The sequence below is a fragment of the Triticum aestivum genome, chromosome 6D (genome assembly GCF_018294505.1).
Source record: "Triticum aestivum cultivar Chinese Spring chromosome 6D, IWGSC CS RefSeq v2.1, whole genome shotgun sequence".
Taxonomy (NCBI): Eukaryota; Viridiplantae; Streptophyta; class Magnoliopsida; order Poales; family Poaceae; genus Triticum; species Triticum aestivum.
This window is the reverse complement of record NC_057811.1, coordinates 489,699,922-489,710,116: the sequence shown is the minus strand read 5'-3', so window position 1 is coordinate 489,710,116 and position 10,195 is coordinate 489,699,922. Positions and strand designations below refer to the sequence as shown.

Below are 10,195 nucleotides of genomic sequence, written 5' to 3'. Positions count from 1 at the left end.
AGCCAATTTGGTTTTTTGGATTGCTTCCTTTTACATGGCACATATTGTCCATTCCCATGCTTCTGCATTTATGCATGTAACTGTTATACAACTTCCATTTTTCTAACTGGAACTATTAATTTCATATACAATTTTGCTTTCTTTTGCATGTGGCAACTGACATGATTACACATTTATAGAATCACCAAGTAAAAATTCACTAGCTGGAAAATTAAGGCAATACATTCTGCAATATTTTTTTCAGAAACAGAAGCAGACCTAAATAATTAATGGAACATGTCACGGCAGGCGCAACTAACTCCTTATTCTGCAGATTGTGCCTCTTCCTCGATGAAACAACCTTTGTGTTAGTAGCCTTCTTCTGACTATTCAATTGTTTCAAGCTTTATGTCCATAAAATAATGTTTCGTTTATGCTCTTCCTTCTCTCAGGAACATCCTGAACACGTAGGCATGTTCATGGTTGATCCCACCACCATCGTTACACATCCTATGTGGCGTTTGTTCTCCGCCAGTCTTTAGTTTGCATCATAAAATAAGAAAGGAGGTACGAGGCATTATCTTTGTCGTGGCATGTACTACCCCCTCAGTTCCTAAATATAAGTCTTTTTAGGCATTTCAAATGGACTACAACATACGGATGTATGTAGACATATTTTAGAATGTAGATTCACTCATTTTGCTTCGTATGTAGTCACTTGTTAGAATCTCTAGAAAGACTTATATTTAGGAACGGAGGGAGTATTAGGCAATTGTAATGTTTTATTAAGCTATGATCCTAAGCTCCACACTATGGAACATTGGAGGCTCTGTATTTGACTTCCATGAGCCATTAGCCAAACTCATTTTGTGCACTCATTGGCCGGCTACCTAGTGACTGAATAGTCTAGCTTGTGTTTCATGAGATCAACAATTCTGGCAGAGGATCATTACCGAAATGGAAAATATTAGTAAATCATCATTTCATCATCTGGTATGATTATCTAACATTGAGCTGTGGCAGTTGGCAGCTTTGCATTCAGGACAGAACTCCTCCATCCAGATGATAGCAACAACGGAAGCATCTGTCTATATATTTTGAAGGAGCCGTTGTCTACTGCATTTGACCCACAAAATGCAATGGTTAGTCAGTCGGCCATTCTTTCCGTCCAAATGGGCAATGCAATGTGCCATATGATGGCTTTTGGGACTTCCATCATACTGACTTGCGACTTGTGAACTTGGTTTAATCGTTCAGGTGTTTCCTCTCAATATGTGGACCTTGCCTTGATTCAGTTCCGGTGCCTGCCTAGTGCCTACAGAAGAACCAACTGTACAAACATACATTCTGAAGCTTAAAATGGCGTCCTACTCTGTGCCCAGTACTCTTAGGATCGATGCTGGTATATATGTATAAGTTTTGGCTTCCTGTGATTTTTTATTGCACCATGAAGATTCAGTATACCAAATTCTGCAGTTAAACATTAGACTATTGCTAGCTAACAGCCTGACCTATCGATCTTGTTCAGAGTGGAGTGGCAACTGGTTGGCGAACGCTGGTACCCAACACCCCCGACGCCGACAACACCCACTCACCGATCCCGTCCCACTGTATCCAGGCCTCCACGGTGCACTTCCCCAGCCCGCCTCCTGCCGTGCGCCGAGGAGTCTGAGGCTGAGCCGGCTCTCCCGTCCCTGGCCATCTTGTTGTGCACTGCTGGGGGTGGTGATTGCTGGTGTACGCCTGCAAGGCACCTTCCTCGCATTCCTCCTCAACGTCCACCGCCACCGCCTGCAGCTGTGCCCTGTGCCGTTCCGCTTACTATGAGTCGCGTCAACCTTGCCATCTTCGACCGCGGCATGGCCTGGGTCCACGTTGCCTGCAGCCCACACCGAGCGGCTCGTCCATGTCTTCAGTGCGTTCCGCGCTAGCAGGCAGCAGCTGGTTCATAATGACTTGATAATCTGTCCAGGACTCCGGGATCGGTGCTGGTATGTAGTACCTGTTTTCACATAATTAACTTCCTATGCTTTGGTTTCGGTTCAGTATACCAAATCCTGCTATTAACTCATGAATAAACCGAATCTTTCTGCTGCTAGCTAACAGCCTGTTCTGCATCTACTTTTCAGTTTAGTGGTAAATGCTTGTATATGTACACAACAAATGGCCGACGCTGACGACGCGCACCAAGCCATGGCGTCCCACCCCCTCAACGACGCGCTTGCCATTGCCAGCCTCTTCCTGCAACGCAGAACCAGGCCACCCTCCCATTCCTCACCGGTGTGCTGTGCCCCAATGGGCTGGCGTGTGCTGCCACTTCCTCGATCGAGGCCAACCGCATCATCTGCCTTTGGTGTGCGCGCCTGCTAGCCGCGTGCCCTGCTACTCCTCTGTAGTCCCAACTCGTACATCGACCTTGCCATCTTCGCCTCCGGCAGGGCATGTGCCGGCGTAATTTGGGGACGACGTCGAGCTTCTATGAATTCGGCCAATCCACCATGGAGCAAGTGAAGCTACGCCCTTACTGCTGTGCGACAATATTTCTTGTGCTTCCCATGAAGTCATTGCCTTGATTCAGTTCCTATAATTTTTTTCTTCAGTCCATATATATATTCTGAAAATATCCAAACATATATTCTGAAGCTTAAAGTGGTATCCTATTCCGTGTCCAGGTACGTGTCTGTTTTGATGCAATTGACTTCCTGTAGATCCTGCTGTTACCTCCTGAACAAACTGAATATTTGTACCGCTAACTGACAGCCTAACATGTCCTGTATATACTCTACTTTACAGCGGAGCGGCATCCTCAATGTCCACCACGTCCTGTGCCTCGGGTGCCGGTGCACCCCGCGGCGCGCTAGCTGCGTCCTCTGCTCCTCTGCCTACTCCCTCTCTTAGACTCCTACGACAACAGCCTGGGCCAGCATCGACGGCACCACCTAGGCCAGCATCGCCGGTGTACTTTGGTGCCGATGCCGAGCAGCAGCAGCAGGCAGCAACTCCACCATCCACGCCCTGATGTGCTGCGCCAGCAGCACCGTATGTCAATTTAGCTCCTAAACGGCACGAAACATAAATGAATGGCATAATTTAGCTCCAGCGCCAGCAGCACGCTATGTTACTTGATAGACATGAGCACAGACCATCATCTTCCTTGTAAAAGAAGATGCGATGATTCGTGGTGTAAATAATAGATGTATTGATGCATATGTAATACCAAGACAAGGAAAAGGTTTAGATTGCCGTGATGACACCAAGACATCAAGGAATGTATCTTGTTTCAACAGCTTGGTGTGCACATTTTGAGCCATAAAGAACAATCATTTCGCTCATAGTTTGTAGGAGAAGTCCAGCATTCAAGATGGCAAATCTTACAGAGCCGATCTTGAACTACATACCCTTCTCTGTCTTTACATATTTAGGAAGACAAAGGCAACTGAATGAATTTGTACAAAAAGGAGAGTAACTATCCATCCCACTCCCAGCTAGCTAGGTCTGCTTCTACCTGTTGTTGATAGCTAAGCAAGCAGGAGCTCCTAGGCAGTCTTCCATTGCTCACTGCGCTACGTACTAATACTAGTACCTATCGGTGGTTACTATATCGTTGCCTACCTACTAGTAATACGTATACAACGTGTTACCATGCATTAAATAAACTGAAGCTTCTTTAGACCATCTGTAATTTCCTGTCTAAAAACTTGAAGCAGCACGGTCGGCTCTCTGAACAACTCGTAACCATTTGAAACTCGTAAGCGTGCACATGCAACTCACGTTTCAAACGTTGATCAAGTGAGTTCACATGGTATAATATTAAAACAATTCTTGCAAAAAAAATCAAATGGATAGAAAAATGTTGTCATGTCATTCAAATTGTATTTTCAAAAGTGAGACACCATTATGATCTAGCAACCAGGTGAAGAATCCATTGTCTGGCCACGATCACCAACCTTTTTAAACAAACTGATTTCCTAGATGAGTTTGCACATGATCAACATGTCACTTCTAAGCACATGCAACTTGTATTATAGGAAATAGAAGATGACTTGTGACTACAACAACTTGTATCTGTGTAGAAATTGAAGATGCTTTACGATAACTAACTGAAATGTCTTTTTGACAGCTCTCACTTTCCCCTACCTTGCTACAGTGATCTAGAGAGGAGAAAGGGAGGCGTCTCGCATTCCTCGTTCCGCCGCTGGCCCGATCTGGGGTTCTCTCCCTCTCTGCCCGCCGCTCTGGCTATGGTAGAGCGGGGAACCCTCGATTCATGGCTATGGTGTGTGAGTAGTAGGATAGTGGTCTCCGGTGGCGTCGTCGGGGTGGTGGCGGCGGCGCTGCAATGGAATAATGTTGCTGGTGTTCTTTCCCCATCTCGGCGATTCCTCTTGAGGCGGAGCCGAAGAACCGCCGGCGATGTGTGCTCGCGGATCGGCCGATTCGTCGAGCTCTCATGCTCCAGGCGTGGTTGTTGTGGTGGAACCGGCTGTAGGGTAACATAGCAGGAAACAAAAAAACCCGTCTTACGCACCAGCCCATGACGACTATGAAGATGCATACAAGGTTTGATCTGATCGTTACCAACTCATAGCACAGCGAAAGTAGAGGTGGTGAAGATCGTTGGTGCAGATCCCCGCAGCTAGGAATTTGTAACCTCCCAACCGTGAGGATTTTCTCCCTCAAACAGTCCCTTGATCAGTCCCTCGGACAGAACCACAGTTAGTTCCTCGAACAGAAGATCGAACGTACAATCTCTCTACCGGGTTGCACACATACGGTGTCACCTATCCAGCAGCGCTTTGCCGTCCAGAACTAATCGTTACCAGAGACTAGGCAGCCTTTCGACGCTACGAAATAATTTCATGGAGAGAGAGAAAGAGAGGCGGATCATTGCATGCCTTTGTGGTGAGAACTTGAGATGGATTTGGAGAGCTCATCTCCTCCTCTATTTATAGGAGAAGGTGCGGGTGAAGGGGCAATGGTTGGCTGCCCAAAAGAGGCCCCCCTTCCCAACACCAGCCCACAATTCATGGGAGGATGCCCACAAGCCCCCCGCCTACCATGGCCAAACCATGGGGGGCTGCCCCCAAGTGGGCCCCCCTCCAACATGTCTCCACCATTTGTGAAGGCTACCCCCCATGGCCCCAACAACCTTCCACCAAAAGGGGGCGCCACCCAAAATAGCCCCTCACGGAAGGGTGAATGCTGCCCCCCCTCCCCCCGGGGGGGAACATTCCGTTTGGGCTGTCCGAAAATTTTGTTACGATGGTTTACTCCGAAACATTTCTGATTTCTCCAAAACATTTCCAGTGATCTCTCCGAATCTTTTTCGGTGTCTCTGAAACTTTTCCGGTGACTTTCTCTCGGACTCATTTCCTAGTACTCAGCAGATACATGAAGGGAGAGTTATCGACATATCCGTGAATCAACAATTTGTTCACTATGTCAGTTTCCTCGTTACCGGTGTTGTTCTCTTTTCTCGTTCCCGTGTTCCGGCATCCCTACGATCAAATCTTGAAAGTCCAAAATAAAATTTGAAAAAACGAACATTCTTTAAAATTTGCAAACAATTTTGGAAACGGAACATTTTTCAAAACTCCATAGACAAAACTTGTAAATATGAACATTTTTTGAAATTTGCGAACAAATTTTGGAACGGGAACATTTTTTCAAACTCCCAAACAAATTTATGAAATTTACGCACATTTTTGCAATTTGTGAACAAAATCTGAAAACATGAACAATTTATAAATTTGTGAACAAATTTGGAAAGCTGGAACACTTTTTGAAATTCCTAAACATTTTTCGAATGTAAACAAAATTTGGAAACATGGACAATTTTGAAATAGGAACATTTATTGAAACTCACAAACAAAAGTTGAAAAGACAACATTTTTCTTAAATTTGCGAACAAATATTGCGAAGTTGTGAGATTTAAAAAAAACATAAAGAAAAGAAACAGAAACTAAAAAAAGAAACAGAAAAGGAAAAAACGAAATAAAAAAACAATAGAATGCCGAAAAGAACCAGAAAAAAATGATAGAGGAAAAACTCCGGTTCAGGGAACCTTTTAGAAGGTTACCAAAACCGGTTGGACACTATGTATAAGTGGGCCGGCCCATGTATGTCGCTCGCTGCGCTGCTTGCGCGATCGCTCGACAGTTCGCTACAGCGAGCGACGAATAGGATTTTCCCCGCCCCTGGCTGCTCTCCTAGACGTCGCCAACAAGAGGCCGAGCAAAAGCACATGAGAGGCCAGACCACCATGAGACACAAGCGGATACACCCACCGGAGCATTCAGCATTCGGCATCGCCCATCGGAGCAACAGGCGGGAAGGAACCTACTTCCCACCGCTCACTACAACACGGATGTTGTTACAAGGCATTATAAAATGCCTATGGATGAGTTTAAAACGCCTTCAATTCTTTTTTGGGGCATTTGTGAAGAAGGCTAGAGTTGCTCGTGAAGGGAAAAGCCAATGAAGGCGTTTTATGAAAATGCCTCCATAGGTCTGACATCCACGGCGCTTCCAAGAAATGCCTCGGAAGCTCTCCGGCGTTTTCAGATAGAGCCGCTGACAAAATCTCGTCAGTGGTTTTCAGTTACAGGAAGGCACAGACGGGGCCTCCCCCCGCTAGTAGCTTATCCTATCGGGATCCTCTCCTCTACCTCTCTGTATGCTATCATTATCATATTCTTTTTTTAACCCACATAATTTTATTGATTAACAACATCGTACATGTACAATCTTACATTGCAGTACCGAAGAAAACCTTACATTGCAGTACTAGAGAAAGGCAGCTACTACTGCATTAAGGCAAGAACCAATGCCTGAACCTAAACATATGAACCTGGAAGGAGAGTTCTGAGCTTTGATTGCTAATCTAGCTTGATGATGTGCTCGAAAGTTGTAGCTCCTATTGATATGATAAATTCTTGAAGCATCAGAAGATGAAGAAGCTGTTATGCATGCAAGTTGTGGCCTTATAGTCCAATGACCAGGAGCAAGAATGGGCTTGCTGGCTGCTATAGCTGTCGCCAGAATGGCGTTGTCCGTTAGAAATGTACCCTGCTGAATCTGAAGCATCTCCGCAATCTTGTTTGCTAACATCATGCTAATTGCTTCGGCCTGGATAGCTGATGTTGTCGGTGGAGAGAACGCCGAGAAGCACAACTGCGAACACTGTCAATCGCCTGCAAACTGTATAAATATGCCTAAACCTGCTATAGTCGACTCGTCTTCAAATCCTGGACTCCACGCTGCATCTGTATAGACAATAGGACCTGAAAAACATGAGATGTCCTTGATTGTTTTCCCAGGAGATGGTGTCGATTTTATTGTCAATTGATCCTATTTTTTGCATAAGGGTGTCTACAAGCACAGCCTTGTTAGTTCCAAGCAAGTTGACTATTTTGTAGTCCGGAGATTGAGCTGCAACCTCTAGATTAGTTCCTTGCATGATTGCCATTGCCGCTGCAAATACCTAGGAAGGAGACCTAGTAGTCCTGCAAAAATGATTGTCGTTTGGAGATTTCCAAAGACACCATAGGAAGGTATACAGTGAGACGACATTTATTTGCGGATCATTGGAAGTGAGGAGAGCTTGGATCATTTGTGAAACTGAACTATTATGTTGGGCAATGAAATCAGTTTTAATAAACCATGGGAAACTATACCAAGCTGCTTTTGCAAAAGGGCATAAGAAAAAAAGATGCATTTCATCTTCGGTATTTCCACAAGTTGTACAATTTTCACTTATGAACTTAGAGTAAGAACCTGCCCTTTTACCTGTAGCACGTGCATTCCTAAGAAGTCTCCATGCAAAGGTTTGAACTCTTGGAGCCATATGCTTCTCTCTCCATACCTGGTTGAGCAATGCTACAATTTGCGGTGGCACAGTTTTTGGTCTCTGTCTTGAAGGAAGCTGAAGGTTGGCAAAGCTATGTTTGTATGCACTTTCGGAAGAGAACAGACCTGTAGGAGTTAGCTTCCAAACAAGAATGTCTTAGCCAGCAGTACAGATAATCGGAGTGTGAATTATTGTCAGCTATTGCGGGAGAAAATAACATATTAATAAGATTTACATTCCAAAAATTTTGCCCAGGAATCCACAGGTCCTTAATCCGAGCAGGGTAATTAAAACCGTGGGATTGTATGATTAGGTTATCATAGATATTTTCCCAGCCTTCAAACAAGGGGTGCTCCATAGTGAACTATTTCCATCTACAATTTGATAAATGGATGCTGAAATGAGAAGAGGCCTTACCTTCAAAATTGCAATCCAGAAAGCAGACTTCGGTGTGTTAGGCTTAGCTCTCCAAATAGTTGTGTCATGATGGTACTTAGCCTGAGTATTTGAGCCAACTGGCTTTCTGGTTCCTTTGCAAGTCTCCATGCCGCCGAGAGAATGAGACCCTGATTGATCGCCTGCAAATTCTTGATGCCTAGGCCCCCAAGTTTCTTGTCCATGCAAATATCCGCCCATGCTCTGAGACAAAGGCTTCTTGTTGTTTGGTCGTCTTGAACACCTGTCCACCAAAAGTTTCTAATAATAGCCGTGAGCTTGGCTAAAAACATTTTTGAGAAGACCGATTTAATTAGAGTAAGTCTAGCTGCATGAGATAGACGATTGGCTTTATAGTTGGAAAGTTTCAATTTGAATTTATCATAAATGAAAGCATAAGCCGCTGATCTGTCCTTTGAAGGCAAAGTAAGTTGGTTCCCCAAGTGAACAAAGGAATTATTAATATTGCGAGGTGGAAAAATTCTCTTAATGTTTTCTTTATCCTGCAAAGGAACATTATTGCTAAAAAGAATTCCAGATTTATTCCAATTGGGAATTTGACCTGAATCATGGAAAAACTTATTTAAGACATTAGATATTGTTTGCACCTCCTGCATATAAGCTTTTCCACAAACTATAAGATCGTCTCCAAACATCAAGGAGTGAATAGAAGGGCAGTTTGGTCCAAGAGAAATACATGTGAGATGATTGGAATGCAGAGCATCCTGTAGCTTTAAAGAAAGTTCATTGACTGCAAGGACAAAAATATATGGCGACAAAGGACACCCTTGTCTGATACCTCTGGAGCTATTAAATTTCGCATAAGACTGGCCATTAATAATAATAGAGAAAGTCAGCAACGATATGCATGCATACACAAGTTTTATGAAATGACCAGGAAGCCCTCTATGAGCAAGAGTTGAAACAATACAGGATATAGGGGAAAGAGTGAGCTATCTCTTGTGCAACAATAATGTTATTGCTGATACTCTACCCTCGATAAATGCTTGTTGAGAAGGGTGAATATAATCAAAAAGATGCATTTTAAGTCTATTTGCTAAAGATTTAGCAATAACCTTGATACGTCTCCAACGTATCTATAATTTTTATTGTTCCATGCTATTATATTATCTGTTTTGGATGTTTAATGGGCTTTAATATGCTCTTTTATATTATTTTTGGGACTAACCTATTAACCAGAGGCCCAGTGCCAGTTTTTGTTTTTTGTGTGCCTATTTTAGAGTTTTGCAAAAAAGGAATACCGAACGGAGTCCAAACGGAATGAAACTTTCGCGATGATCTTTCTTGGACCGAAAGCAAACCAGTAGACTTGGAGTTGAAGTCTGAAATGCCACGAGGCGTCCACGAGGCAGGAGGGCGCACCCACGGGGGGTAGGCACGCCCCCCACCCTCGTGGGCCCCTCGTAGCTCCATCGACGTACTTCTTTCACCTATATATACTCTTATACCCTAGAAACATCAGGGGGAGCCACGAAACGACTTTTCCACCGCCGCAACCTTCTGTACCCGTGAGACCCCATCTTGGGGCCTTTTCCGGCGATCTGCCGGAGGGGGAATCGATCACAGAGGGCTTCTACATCAACACCATTGCCTCTCCAATGAAGCGTGAGTAGTTTACCACAGACCTTTGGGTCCATAGTTATTAGATAGATGGCTTCTTCTCTCTCTTTGATTCTCAATACAAAGTTCTCCTCGATGTTCTTGGAGATCTATTTGATGTAATACTCTTTTGCGGTGTGTTTGCCGAGATCCGATGAATTGTGGATTTATGAACAAGATTATCTATGAATATTATTTGGTTCTTATCTGAATTCTTATATGCATGATTTGATATCTTTGCAAGTCTCTTCGAATTATCAGTTTAGTTTGGCCTACTAGATTGATCTTTCTTGCAATGGGAGAAGTGCTTAC

General features: G+C 44.1%; 1 long non-coding RNA gene across 1 annotated transcript; it reads left to right on the top strand.

The window, feature by feature from the left end:
• The first annotated feature begins 675 nt into the window (after positions 1–675).
• On the top strand, positions 676–3,110 carry LOC123142243 (uncharacterized). The gene is made up of 4 exons (XR_006470558.1): positions 676–1,121; positions 1,237–1,381; positions 1,508–2,651; positions 2,773–3,110. It is a non-coding gene; the product is annotated as an uncharacterized lncRNA (long non-coding RNA).
• Positions 3,111–10,195: the final 7,085 nt, after the last annotated feature.